The sequence below is a fragment of the Scatophagus argus genome, chromosome 8 (assembly GCF_020382885.2).
Source record: "Scatophagus argus isolate fScaArg1 chromosome 8, fScaArg1.pri, whole genome shotgun sequence".
Classification (NCBI taxonomy): domain Eukaryota; kingdom Metazoa; phylum Chordata; class Actinopteri; family Scatophagidae; genus Scatophagus; species Scatophagus argus.
In genome coordinates this window covers 7511478-7526333 of record NC_058500.1, presented here as the reverse complement: position 1 = coordinate 7526333, position 14856 = coordinate 7511478, and the positions used below count along the sequence as shown (strand labels likewise).

Here is a 14856-nt window from a genome sequence, read left to right as displayed (position 1 = left end):
AAAAGAGACGGGTTGGGCATCTTGTTGCTGTGTGATTACGGTGCTATCACCAACACTGTGCGGTACGTGTTTGTTTTTGAGCGCTTTCTGAGTTTGTATTTACCAGCACAACAAACCGAGGTCTCGGTGATGGTTACCATGATGCTGACTTTTCCACAAACTTTGCTCAGCTTCACAGTTTCCATTTTGCTTCTCCCACACAGGAGAGACAAAGACAGAAGGCAGGGAGGTTTTTTGGTTTTAGTGTCGCAGGGGTGTTGGAGGGGGGATTTCAAGCAGTAGAAGAATGGGCAATGCAGTTGACATTGTTAAATTTCAAGTGTTTTTCAAACAGTCCATTTACTGTGTAACCCTACACCCTGGGGTAACACTAGGGCCTCTCTTCCTGCAGGCAAGGTGTTACAGACCATTTTACTATAGCAGCTTAGTCAGGTTAGAGTGCTTGTCTTTATGCTGGGCTTTTTTACAGGTGATTAAACTCCCATATTTGTGGGAACACAAGGTTTTTCCACTGGTTACAGGCAAAAAGACAAGACATTTAATATTAATATTCCGGGTCATTTCTAAACTTTACTGTGTTTTGTAAATGTACACTCAGTCTGAATTGGTTGGTTGCAACACCTTCCAAAAAAGTTGGGAGCGGGGCATGTTTACCACTGTGTTACATCACCTTTTCTTTTAACAACACTCAGTAAGTGTTTGGGGACTGAGGACAGTCATTTTAAAGTTTTGACTTCTTTCCCATTCTGTCTGAATTAGGAGGACGTGATTTTGAGCATTAAATGTTTTGTTTTTGCTTTTGCATGTAGTTGAAGAATCACTGTATTCTGTTTTTCTTCACGTCCAATCAGAGTTGCATGTTTTTCTCTAAAGGCATTTAATGTAGAAGTAGCAACTGAAATAATAAAGCCAAAACATTTTAATTTGAGTAGTTTTGAGTTTAGAGACGAACTTAAGCAGAAACTTGCACATGCTGACATCCTCATTTTGGATTGGATTTGGATTGGAATAACAAGTCAGGGACCATTAGTTGCTTTCAGCCTCTTCTGACACGTTCACTTCCACCATCAACCCGCCATGACGGCAACATGGCCACAAAACAAACCACTGCTCCTCCACCTAACTGGAGAGCTGGTCCAGCAAAATGGCCAGATGAGGAAAGAGAGGTGGTGGGGGGGGGATTAAGCAGTGAGAGAAAGATGGATGAAACACCACTGAGATGTAAGCTGATATGTTTTCTTTGAGACACTGAAGGTGTTTAAATGGCTGGCGGTTGTGAAAAGATGAAGTGCAGCAAAGAGACGGTTCTCTGCTTGTTGGTTGGCTCTTAGTTGCTTGACTTTTATCCCAGTACTTTTTGGAAAATTTTGCATCGTCTCTGGGTAGTTTGGAAGCTTTGGGTTCTTGGACACGATTATTGTGAGTGAAATGAAACACCAGAATGACAAAATCCTTTCTGTTGCCTTTTCTATACTTTATTAACTCGAAAAACTAAATTTGCGGCAATGATAGTGATGAGCTCAGCCCTGTGGTATTGCGGTCATGTGGTCATGGATGATTGTAGTAAAAATAAAGTAGTAAAAACTATATAAAGAAATAGCTGGTGATGTTCTTTTTGTTTGTTATTGTCATTAAATGGAAATAAACAAAACCAACGGTATCTTAGCGGCCCGAGTTTTTAGCAAATGTTACCCCAACAGGAGTAAATTATGTGTATTTGCAGGGGGTCATATAGGACACTTTATGTGTGATTAAGTGAAAATAAATCATAGTATTTGTTTTCATGGTAAAGAATAAATGTGTCACTCAGTGCAACAAAGTGGCTCAGTGGTGTATTTTGAATAGTTGAGCTCTATGGACAAACTTTGGATACATGTGCTGTTGGTTTTGATATTTTAATGGGATTTGTTGACATAAGTATCCAGCTGATTGTCACAGATGTGTTATTTTCTGGGTGCAGAGTTGGATGGAAACGTAGCATCTGTGAAAAGAAAGCCAGCTACAGGTGGAGTGAGTCTATACATCTCGTCTCGTCCTCCTCCTCCTCCGAGTCTGCTCTGTCCGCATTCGCCTGCACGCGCTCGAGATATTCACGGCCTGCTACTCTCATGAGGATGTGTGTTCTTGTGTGTGTGTGTTCGCCTGCATGTGCCTTATTATCGCAGTCAGGTGGATGGAGGAGGATGATGGAGGAGGAGGAGGAGGAGGAGGAGGAGGGTGGGGGCAATTGTGCAGTTAATGTGGAGAGAATAGAACAACAGGGAGCTTCTTCAGTGGCCGAGGCTGTTAATTAATCAAACACGCACATACGCACACAGACAGTGATGAAGAGGCTATAGAAAAACACACACACGCACACACATACCCGGCCTAGTCTCCTTACAAGAGGCTTGAAGCCATTCTCCTTACCGTCACCAGCCATGCCGGCTCTGCTCGCTCTATTTGCAGAGCCGCCCCTCCCCTCTCTCATGCTATGATCTAACTGCAGCCTCCTCCCCCTTCATAGACACACACTTACACTCTCCATGCTCACATGCCAGCGGGCACACACACACACACACACAACCACACACACTCACACAGGGGTGCTTATACACCCACCATTCAGCACACTGGCAGCATGCGGGGTGTGTCTCTGCAGTCTGTCTGTGTGTATTTATGTGTGTGTTGTTTTGATCACATGGTGTTAACATGAACCATGGACTCCTGTGCCAGTGCTGTGGCGTGCATTGTTTATCCTGTTGATCTTGTGGTTTTTCGACCCACACGCCGCCTAGGTGGCATCTGTTTCAGAAAACAACGGAAAAATACTGAAAAGAAAAACAAATCCTATAAAGCCTCCTATTTTTTTCCCTTTGCGCCCCCAACCCACTATCCCCTTAGATCAACAACAACTGGGCTTTTTTGTCCTCTGTGATCAAGGACAAATAAACATGAGGAGGGGGGGGGGGGTCTGCTTGAACAAGGTGGGGTGAAAAAAAAAAACAAGTAGAAAGTGGAAAAAACAAGAGAGTTGTTGGAAAAGCAGAGGCGAGCTTCAGATCTTTACAGTCTCATTCTCCGAGTGGGTCAAAGTTCCCCCAGCAGCCGGAGACTCGTTCTGATTGGCTGTGGAAAGGTGAAATTAAAACCACGGTAAACTTTTGACCTCACAGGAACCGAGGAGAGGAACGCCCATCGAGAGCGAGCTTTCCCCTCCTCCTCCTCCTCCTCCTCCTCCTCCCCGATGCTCTCCCACCTCCCCACCCCTGCTTCATCCTTTCCCCACTATCTCCCCCCCTGTCTGTCTCTTTCTATCTGACTTTCCCCTTCCTCCTCCTTTCATTCCCCATTAGTCTGTCTCTTGTTTTGCTCTCTTTCGGTCCGAAAGCATCCCTCCGTTTCAAACCCCCTCAATCTCCAGCTATCCTTTGCTGTCTCTCTCTTTTCCCCCCGATGAATTTGCGACTTGCTGCATACAGCCTGATGAGATGGAGGGAGGGAGGCACAGAGCAGGAAAGAGCTGGGGGAAGGGTATAGAGAGGGAGGAGACAGCCGGGAGGGGGTGGGGGGCGGGGATGGGAATAGAGACAGAGGCAGAGAAGCAGTAGGAGAAGACGGGGGAGAGAAGGGCAGGAGGAATGCAGCCTCCTTGACTGTGTGCTGCACAAACTGCTCCCTGTTAGAGAAGAAAATCTTAAGAGGAGTGAGTGTATAAATAGATATGTAACTGTGGCTCTGACTAAGATCTGCTGAGCGGCAGGGTGGGGTGAGCCCATTTTTGCTGCTAATGGTTTCTCTCATTACACATCAAACGACTGGGGGGGTGGGGTTGTTGTGTGTTTATGTGTGTGTGTGTGTGTGTGTGTGTGCGCGGAGTGGGCCGATTTTAAATGATTTCATGAGCCAGCTAAAAGAGCAGCTCTCTCAAAGCTTGCTGCTTTGATGCCGCATGCACGTAGACACGCAGGCTTGCAGCTGGGTATGGAGGAGGACTGTCTACTGTAATTGTTGTTGCTGTTTACAAGTAGACTATCTAGTAGAGATGTTCCCCAGAAGTGTCCTTGTATATTTTAATGGATCGGTATCTGCAAAGAATCTGATCCTGTCTTTACTAAACTCGTGTTTCCTCGCTGAACTCTGCCAGTGATTTGCCCACCTCAGCGCTGCTCTCCTCAACCACGGACGGTCCTACAGTGCAGCATTTCGCTCCACATGACTGACAGAGTGTGTAGATGTGAGAAGTTCGGACGCTGGGGTTGAATAAATGTATGGCTTTGATGATCTATGATGCTAATTGTCACGAGTGAAGCTCAGTGTGCAAAACATTCAGGTAGCAGTTTCAGGTAGTCGAATTCTCTCAACTTTTAATTATATATCAATAGTTTTAATAATTTTGAACCTTCAAGATTTCCATTACATGGCTTGGGAAAGTGAGATCTGATTTATTTTGATCAGGGTCAGAAAAACTTGATTGAGACATTCGTACAGTCTAGTCATTAGACTGAAGCTCCCCCATCCTCTTATGCTGCACATGTGCAGATGTAAACATAGTCTCAATGCCTGTCATCAGCGAGATGGCACATAACAAGGTTTGGCTGTCGGTTTTTCAGATTTTAATGCAATTGAAGTAATCCCCTTTGGTTCAGATTTGGATGAGTGTACAGCATCCAGCGGGGGGAAAAGGTGTGGAGCAGACAAGAGGCAGAGCTGGTTGTCTAGCATGAGAGAAAGCAGGAGGAGGCTGAGTTATTTTTTTTTTTTCCTCTTTCTCTGTGCTTTTCCTGCCAGTAAAAAAAAAAAAAACAGTGAGTTAAGAGAGGAGGCTGTGGATGTTATTGAGTTAGAGAGAGAGAGGAAGGCAGGGTGAACAGTGGGAGCTGAGAGACTGGCTCGATAGACAAGTGGATGAGGTGCTCTGCCTCCTCATGCTGCACAGCGGGAACCATATGGTCTAAAAACGTATACAGTAAATGTAAATCTTGTCCTGCCTTCTAATAACTTGTCTTCTCGTCCCTCCCTCGTCCTCTTCTTCTGTCTTCCTACAACTTACCCGCCAATTACATCACTCAAGAGACAGACCATTAGATAAAACACACACATCCCATTAGGTAAGGACCCACACACACACACACACACATGCAGGCACCCCCCCCACTGACATGCACCTGCACCATCTTCAAGATAACAGGCACCCTCCAACAAACGTTTGGGTTTGCACACATACAGATACACAAAAGCAAACACACAGTTAGATAAGGGCCCCATCCCCCTCTAATGGAAGAGAAGATTGATACTGACAGAAAAACAAAGATCTCTCAACGTGTCGCTCTGCGCCTGCTTAGCTCCTTCTGCTTTAAATTTTTAAAGCAAGCATGGTATGCTTTTTGTTTTCCCCCATTGTGATATCAGGGAATTGTTGATTTTCTCTGATGCTAATACAAGTTTGCCAGGCGCAGCAGCAGCAGCAGCAGCAGCAGAGCAGACGTGAATGAGTGGAATGTATAGGGTTGATGTGTGCCGACAGTGATGTGTGTGCAAGTGAATGCAAGCTGATTTCTGATTGGGGAATATGGTGTTTAAGGAGGAATTGCTCTCCCTTACGTGCTGTCGTCTGGTTTCAAGGTGTGTCGGCTGCTCTGTGACCAAGTGTGTGTGGGTGTGTTTGTGTTTGTGTTTGTGGGTGGTTATGCATGTTGCCATGCAGTTTCCCTGCCTCTCTGGCATGTGCTTTTGTCTGTGGGAGTGATGGATGTCAGGCAGGAAGCTAATGTGATTTAGATGCTTCACCGGGAGTGTGTGTGTGTGTGTTCGTGTGTGTTTGTGTGTGCTCATCACAGCCACGTGTGTGCAGCCGAATCTGCAGTGTATGTTTGTGCATCTACCTCCCTCCCCTCCCTCTCCTCTTTTTTCTCTCTTCTTCCTCCTCTCCTCCACCTCTACCCCCCCCACCCCCATCATTTTTTCCCTGTGCTGTGCAGTTTTTGGACTCTGAGCAAATAAATAAAGGGGTGGGGGTGGGGTGGGGGTGTGTGTGTGTGTGTGTGTGGGGGGGGGGTGTTTATGTGGCGAATCTGCTCCCTCACTGTCACCGCTGAGAATGAAAGCTTGAGGAAGGAGGCGAGGAGGAAAGTAGAAGTGGAGGAGAAGATGGTGTTCTCGCACTAAGACCTCACTGATGGGTTATTGTGAACCAATTATGTCTTATTCCCACTAAGGATGTCTCACAGCTTATTCACTCACACACACACACAGACATATTCATCATCATCACACACGTGCATCAGCAAAAGAGGCGCTCTCTCCTGGCAGCTCGAGCAGCGAAGAACTTGCGTTTTACCTGCATGCAATTATTCTGTGAGGAAAGACACCTTTACACTGACACACTGTTCTTTCACACAAACTCCACCCTGCTTGTTACTGTTTTTCAACTTCAGAACTTTCAGTTATTGACCTCCATATCAACTTTTCGGTCTCAACTCAACTGTAATGCAAGAACCCTGTAACTGATCCAGGCTATTGAATCTGACGATTCACACCTGACTTTTGGCAAAGGTTATCTCCTGGTTGTCGCCATTTGTTAAGGTACGCCATCAGTACTTTAATGTAGTAATATTCTATCATTCTATAATTTTTCTATTGTTTCACTGTTTCATTGTGTTCTAAAACACAAACATACTCAAACCCCCACATTACGTACATTGTGCAAATTGTATACTGTATATAAACATAAGCAAGTAAATCTAACAAGTTGCAGTACATTTGCCAGTCATTTTCAACTACTTCTGAGATTTAAAAGAGCAGAGTTGATAGAGAGAAGTCTAATATCTACTGCAGTTTTAGAGTGTTTCTATAAATCACCTGTAACTAAAGAGTAATTCCGTAGCTGTTCCACCCTTTCATATCAAAGGAGGGCAGTGTCAAGACCGGGGTTAAACTGAGCTCACGAGTCTGTGGGTTTAAATAACATGCCCTTTAAAACATTCTCCGTAAGATAAGACGATGAGACATTTCATCTCACTTTATTGGAAGTTTATAGGATAAAATATTTGGAATATTTAAATGTTGAGCAGTTAGCTGTCAGTCCAGCTGAAAGAAAAATTTTTTTTGTTGTTTGGTTTTTTGTTTTTTTTTTAGACCCACTATTTGTCTTCTGTCTTAGTCAAACAGGAAGTATTTAATTGCAGCTGAAGCAGAGATTCTTATCTGTTCACCAGCAGCAGCTTCAGTAGCCCATAATGCAAAGCAGTGGAAATCTACCACTAATAAAAAGGCGAAGTCCCTCTCCTTCCGGTGGAGCACCGAGCGTGCAAAGGTGACGGCCATGTTGGTGTTGGTGACGTCTGTTGTGTGAGATGAGAGATGTAGTACACTGGGAAGTTTCACACAATGCTGACCAGCAATTTTACCATCCTCATGACAAACTGCAACCTTCTTGTCTTATCAAACATCATGTGCGTAACTCATGGCTCGAGTCGAAAAACGTCGAAAAATTATCTCTCATCGTTGACTGCTGTGCACATTTCTTTTTTCTCCAGTTCTCTCCATGTCTGGCATTGCAGTTATGGGTGTACAGGGAGAACAGCAGGGGGCTGAGCACACAACCCTGAGGGGCTCCTCCACAGTGGAGGAGGGGTGACTGCCAATCCAAACTACCTGGGGTCTTTTTGTGACGATGTCCAATATCCAATTGCATAGTGTGGTGCTCAAGCCCGGAGTACTCGGTTTCATGGGGGAGACCGTGTTGAATGCTGAGTTGAATCAACGAACAGCCTTCTGATGTAGGCTGAGTGGAGGGCAGAACGTGCAAGTGAAGTAACTAATAAGCCAAACACATTTTTTGAGTGGATAGGGATTGCTGAGAGAAGAAGAGAAGGCACCGAGCCGTCTCCTTCTCACGTTGCTCCCTGTTAAATGTATTTTGCATTTGTACGCTAAATTGCACAATAACTGCATTTGCAGTAATTCACTTATCTGTTTTGCATTGACCTGTTTGTTGCCATGGTGACAGAATGACCATCAGAGGCAGGGTTAGAGATGGTGGGGTGTGTCTCATTGATTGACCTGTTACATCAATTAGACATGAACAGTCCAGAAAGCTCTCCTCCTCCTCCTCCTCCTCCTCCTCCTCCTCAGCAGCCTCCTCAGCCTCAGTGTGCCTGTGTTTAATCACAAAGGTCTCATTTTCCCTCATTTTTAAGTCATTTCACAACCAGTTACTGAAAGCATGTGACAACTGTTTTTCTGCAATCTCACTGCTTTTCTTTCTCTGCCCCATGAGGCCTGTAACTAGGTAATTTACTCTTTGTGATGACAAGAATGTTTTAAGTATTAAAGCTCCAGTCATTCATCGCTCTTGGATATGACAGCCTTCTTTCTTGGTTCGTTGTTAATTAACTCACAGAAATGGTCCTTTATGTTATGATAATGCACAGTTCCTGCATAATTGATGGCTCCCAATGAGGCATTTTCTTTAACCCGATTCTCTGCTCGACTATGCATGCATGTTCGCCTGTAGTAAAAGTGTGTGTGTTGTGCAGAACGTGTGCAGAGAGGGCAACATGTCTCAAACACATTCACGATGTCCACGTGTGCCATTTTCTTCCAGGTTCAGCTGAAGGAAGCAGATGAGGACGTGAGGTTTACTGTTGTTATCTTATCAGAGCTGTGTGTTGGCTCTGCAGCATGACTGTCAAATGTGTCCATTCGTTTATATGGTCTCTCCTTCCTCTCTGCGCTCATGTTCAGCACGTGGCTTTGTTCAAATGATGTAGCAGGAGGTGTTGTTGACAGCAAGCACTTTTATGTTTGCCAGGGTTCGACTAAAATGCAAGATCAGAATCAGAATCAGAATCAGAATCAGAATCAGAATCAGCTTTATTTGCCAAGTATGTGTGACCATACAAGGAATTTGACTCCGGATTTTTCTCTGTCCTGTGCACCATACAAAATACAAAAAAGCAATAATAATAATAAAAAGAAGAATAAGAAGATTACAGCCCAGCAAAGCTTTTTAACGATCTCTGTCATTGCTCACTAAAGTTCAGTTTATAGTTTGCATTGAATGTAGGTAAGGCATAACAGTGTACCCTATACTTCAACCTGATGTAATGTAATACAAGGATCTGATCATGTCGATGATGTGCTGAGAGTTCATGCAGTTGACCCACTGTAGTTCAATAGAAAATTGTAAATCAGCGAGACTGAGACTTGACAGCACTGCACTTTGTTACTGAATTCAGGTGTGGTATGGGCCCGTTATCCAGGGGTTGGACTCGGCCCCTGACTTCCAGTGAAGGGAAACCTTAATGCTTCAGCACACTGAGACGTTTTGGACAATGCTGTGTTTCCAAATTTGTTTCAACAGTTTGTTGAAGGCCCTTTTCTCTTCCAGCATGATTTAGCCCCAGTGCACAAAGCAAAGCTCCATAAAGACATGGTTGGATGAGTTTGGTGTGGAGGAACTCAACCCACACAGAGTCTTGACCTCAACCCCATCCAACACCTTTGGGATGAAGTGGAAAGGAGATTCAGAGCCAGGCCTTTTGGTCCAACATCAGTGCCTGACCTCACAAATGCTCTTATCTGTATGTTTGCCAAATAGACCAAATAACAGCAATGGCTGAGCTTTATAGACTCAAAGAGCCATTGATAACCTCAGTCAGGTAGCTCAAGTTTAGTTTGTTGGACTGTAAAATTTAATTTTTTTTTTTAAATTTCAATTTTACACAACGACTGCGTTCATCAGGAGAAAGAAGTATATAAACAGAAAAAAATCAGTGTTGAAAACCAGCAGTGCATGTGTGCAGCGATCCTTTCATTGTTTTGATCTTCAAACCTGGTCTTTCAGTATTTGATACTCCATGAATTCTTAGAGAAGAAAATTGCCAGTTTTATTACATTGAGTGTCAGCCCGTACTCAAAACAGATGTTACACCGTAAAGTCATTTTAAAGTGGCCTTGAGCTATTATTACAAAAACCTGATGCAATCATTTTTCTTTCATTTCTTTTTATGGTTGCCTCTTTTTTAACAGTTTGCCCTCTTTGAGAGTTTCCACTGTCAGTGTGTGACTGCATTTTCACTGTTGTGGACTTTACACTGTAACATGTGCTGTGAGTTTGGTTTCCTCTACCTTCTTGGAAAGGATGACTCATGCAAACGCCTGTTTCCTTTTTTGAATATGTAAATGCATGTTTGACGGCAGCCTACAGTAGACACACCCTGGATGGCTGGGTGAGTTTTGGTTTTAGACCTGCGTGGCCTATTTCTGCCCTCAACCAGATGCTTTCCCTCTGCTTTTCTTCATCCTCCACCCCCTCTTATTCTTCTCAGAAGTGTGAAGTTCGAAGCAGCCAGCTGTGTGCTGTGATAGCAGTAATTGCTCTAAAGATGGAAGATTCGCTCTCACTTTGTCGTTGACCTACGAAGCAGTTTGTTTTCAGAGAGTGTATTTATTTATTTATTTATTTTAATCAAGACAAGTTGAGGATAAAATAACATCAAAGCATCGTTTATCAGTCAATTAAAGGGGGTTGGGATGATGGAGACAGTGGAGAGCCTGGCACTTTTTGTCCAAGTTGAAAAGCTGAAAAGCAACGCTCGGTCTTGTACGAGTTCATTGTAGACATAGTGGGGCAGCTGAGAATGGCTCCCCTCTTCGGTAGCCCCTCGTCTGTGGAAGCGAGCTTTAGACTTGGAGTTTTTTTTTTATTAGCCTCTGTGGTCTGATTTGTTTAAGGGAAGGCAAGGTGCCAAGATGTGGCTTGGCTTCTACTTTGCACCAGTGTGAGTGCTGGATTTGTTGCAGGGGCTTGGGCAAAGCAAAACTAAAGTGGAGTTACCCAGAGTACGCACAAACATGCTTACACACAATGTACTTTTATGCGTGCTTCAGCGTGCCGTGGTGTATGCTGGCCAATTTCCCTTATTCACAGTCATTACAGAAGACAGACACATAGAAAAATCCTGCTATGAAGAAAGAGAGATGGGAGTAAAGAGAGGGAGAAGGTTAAAATTCACAGAGAAACAATTTGCAAATTTCATTTGCCCATAGAACAGTCACCTGAAGATATTTCTCAAAGGCACACATCCTTTTGGCGGGACAGGAATGTTTTTTTAAAGGGCGTGTTTAAGTATAAATAAATAACTCAATTTAGCGTGCACAGGGGTAGTTTTTGATAGCCGGTTCCCTTTTGGCAACATACCAACATTCGCTATGCTCAGACATCACCAGATCTCTTCCTGAACATCAGCACAGGCATGAAGCACGTCAACAGGCTTTCCAGTAGGGCCAGAGATTCATGGATACAGATCCAGATTCTGGATGTTTTTTGTTTGTTTTTTTGAGGCTGATACCAGTAAATGTATTTGTGAGTTTAAAGCGTCAGATAACAATGTATTGACTGTTGTTTTTAATTTGTCAAAATGCTTAAACAAATAGTTTGATTCAACTCGTCAACCTTAACTTGTCTTGTTACGTCGTCGTCGACCTTGTACCCTGATCTTATATACTTTCCCCGATCCAAATTAAAGATCAGAAATGGCAAATTGTGCCAGAAGAAGCCAATTATTTCATTAGTTTCACAAGTAACTTGATAAAAGTTCAAAATGTAACTTTTGCCTGGTTAATATGCTCTCTCCAAGCTGTTGTCAGGAAACACAAGTCTGTGACCACAAGTGGACTGTGAAGCTGATCAGTGTGTAATAGTTCAGTAGTTCTAAATCAGGACCTGGACGAGATCACGAAAAATAAGTGAGTTTCAGATCCATTCAGTCAACACTTCATATCTCCTGCTCGTTTTCAGATTGCAGCCACAGCTTATGAACATTAATTAGACTGCCACTGAAAACTGAACGGTTTCTGTCTTCTCAGTCAACAAAAGGTGATTATAGATCATATGCAAATCTTACTCTTTTAGTTATTTATAACTTAAGTTAATTACAAATGTTGCAAGATAAACCTAACCAGATTTGATAAGGGATTCATGAGGATTTGGATTCAATAAGAGGATTTGATACTGGATTCAGATTCAATAAAATGAATATTGAGCCCCGACCCGAGACGTTCACTCCTAATAGTGGGTTTGCAAGCAAAAAGAAGAGCCGTATTTGGTTTACCCTGCAGATTTGCATGCAGGCTGGCTTACAGCAGAGCTGGATAAAGCCTTGATTACCACCTTCCCATAAAGTTATAAAGTTCATCAACGTGTCAGCAACAGGCTTGCACATGTTTTTCCTGATCAGTGTTATTGTTTTGTTTTTGTTTTTTTTTTCCTTTAGAGGGACTTTGGAGTTGTGTTTTCCGTTTTATGACTAAAAGGTCTTCACGGCTCCTTCTGGTTCCTTGTAACTGAAATCTAACCCAAGACTTTAGCAGCGTCTGTCTGCCAAAGAAACTTCACGCGTCGACTAAGTCTGCATTCAGATGGACTTTGTTTCCAACAGGAAAATGTTTTTCTCTGTGATATTCTCACATTGTTCCACGTGTGGCTGTCACTTTTCTTCCTGGTTCAGCTGAAGGTGACGAATGAGAACATGTGTGCGGTTTTACCATCTTTATCTTATCAGGACTGTTTCTTGGCTCTGTGCAACTTTGTACTCACCACCAACACACAAGCTGAGAAAAGCGTCCACCCCTTCATGTTGTGTTTTTGCTCAGCACATGACTGCGTTCGGATTAAATGACAGAAATGCTTTACGACACAATACAGTAGCTCATTGAAGGTGTAGTGATCAAACAGCACTGCTGTAGATGTTGTGCTTCACGTTGTGGACCATTGCTGTCAGAGGAGGTCCGGTCGCTGCAGATCGGTGTCCATTGGTGGATGAGCACAGAAGGAAACCGAAGCACTCAGGTTTTTGTTTTTTTTTTATTTTATTTTTCATAAATTGTTCTTTATTCAGTCCATGGGCTGTTGAACCAGTAAATGAGATTATCTGTTCTTTCTCGCAAGGTTCATTTTTAGGTCATAGTTTGAGGATTTGTGAGGGAAATGTTCCCGCTTCAGTCAGCATGCAATGCAGTTTTTCATGTGTTTGACTTGTAGTATCAAGATTTTCCTTTTCCTGCACCACCATGCATGATTTACTTCTGTTTTTGGCTGATGCACTGACACATTAAGTTGAATGCCATTTTGCAGCTTTAAGAGAGGTCTGTAAAGTAAGTTTCAAGGTAATATGAGGCCACTTATAAACAAAAGAGGCCCAGTAAACATTAAGTCATCAGATGTGAGTTGCTGCAATATCATCTAAAATGGAAAGAGAAAGAAATCTCAAAAGTCACAACAAACCGAAAGTTAGATCAGCTTCTGTGTCAGTGGTGTACACTTGGACAACTTCGAAATGCAGAATTGTCACTAAGAGAAGATCTCCATTTTTAGCAGCTCCTCCTCCTCGTGTGTTCATAGTTTTCATACTGAGCAGTTCGAGCTCATGAAGTTAATGGCTTCTGTAGGAGCATCCACAATAAAACCTGAACTCTGGTTGCAGCTTTATTGCTTCCTTTAACTGTGTTGCTCTAACAGGAAGTGTTTCTTTAACATATTTAGTGTGTTGCTCAAGCACAGCGATGAAACAACAGGATAAACAGACACGAGTTGAGAGGAGGACAGCAGACACCTCAACGTTTCTCCATCGGTTCAACCTGTGCATCTTAAGCTCATTCACAATGCTTCTATACTGAAGTCTTTGGGCGCAACACCACATGATGTTAACTATGATTTTATTCGCTCTGGTTTTCATTGTCAAAGTGAGCCCAAAGAGCAGTAATGATCGCACTAAAGGCTTATTTTTTTTCCACTGCTCATGCACGGCCAAGAGGTCTACTTTTTACCTTTTTTCCTCAACTTTTGTCCAAAAAACTGAGGCGGTTATTCTCTGTCACTGCAGAGCTATAAATTCTTCCTGCTTAAGCAGTCGTTCTACGGCTCTATTTTTCTCCGCTTTCAATTAATAGGAAACACATCAGTTGAGGGGAGGGTCTTTGTTGGTGTGTGAGAGTCCATACATCACCTAAACTAGAGCACCCACCTCCTCCTCCTCCTCCTCTGCCTCATTCCTCCTAACACACACACACACACACACCAGCAGTCCCCATCTGCTCCCAATCGTGGGTGCAGCCAGCGGTCAGGTCAGGCTGATGGTGAACACACACACACACACATAAATACACACACACACATAAACATAAAGAACATAGGCACGTTAGGTATGAGCTCAGCCATATAATCTCACACACACACACACATTCATGTGGTTGTGTCCTGCACTGTTTGGTTGTAAACGTGCGCTTTGACACAACGCTCTCACTCGGCCTCCTAATAAGAAGGAAGGTAAACCTGCATTCTGTGTTTCTCTATCACAAACACACACACACTGAGGCACAGTGACAGATGAACATGAGACATTCTGGCGGCGTGCTTCACTTGTGACAGGGTGTCATGGAAACGCCCCGTGTGAGTATCCCCATGGGATACTCCCTTGTGATTGTTCAGACAGAACACTTGAGCTACTACAACAACTCAGCATGTCCAGAACAGACACACACACACACGCACACACACACGCACACACACAATCTTATCTGGATCTAAATGGACACAAATTAGCTTATAACGTGCTTTTGGGATTAGAGCAACCATTTAGCCTAATAGTCTGTTTTCGTACTCTTACTCAGAGTACGAAAGAATCCACAGAGCACAGACGATAATTGGCAGTAAAAGCTTGATGTTTCTGTCCGGCCGCATGGATCTCGAGTGCACGTGCAGTGGAAAAGGCTTTCTTTCTTTTACCTGTTACAGTTAGAGCAAGAGGCTGATCACATGGTGTCGTCACTTTCAGGTTTCGACCGTTTGGCTTCCTGTTAAACTTGTGTCTC

The 14856-nt window shown here is 43.5% G+C and overlaps 1 protein-coding gene across 1 annotated transcript in view; it reads left to right on the top strand.

The window, feature by feature from the left end:
* Window positions 1–14856, top strand: part of LOC124063010 (nuclear receptor coactivator 3-like) — a 54377-nt gene that overhangs the window by 14823 nt on the left and 24698 nt on the right. The window lies entirely within an intron of this gene.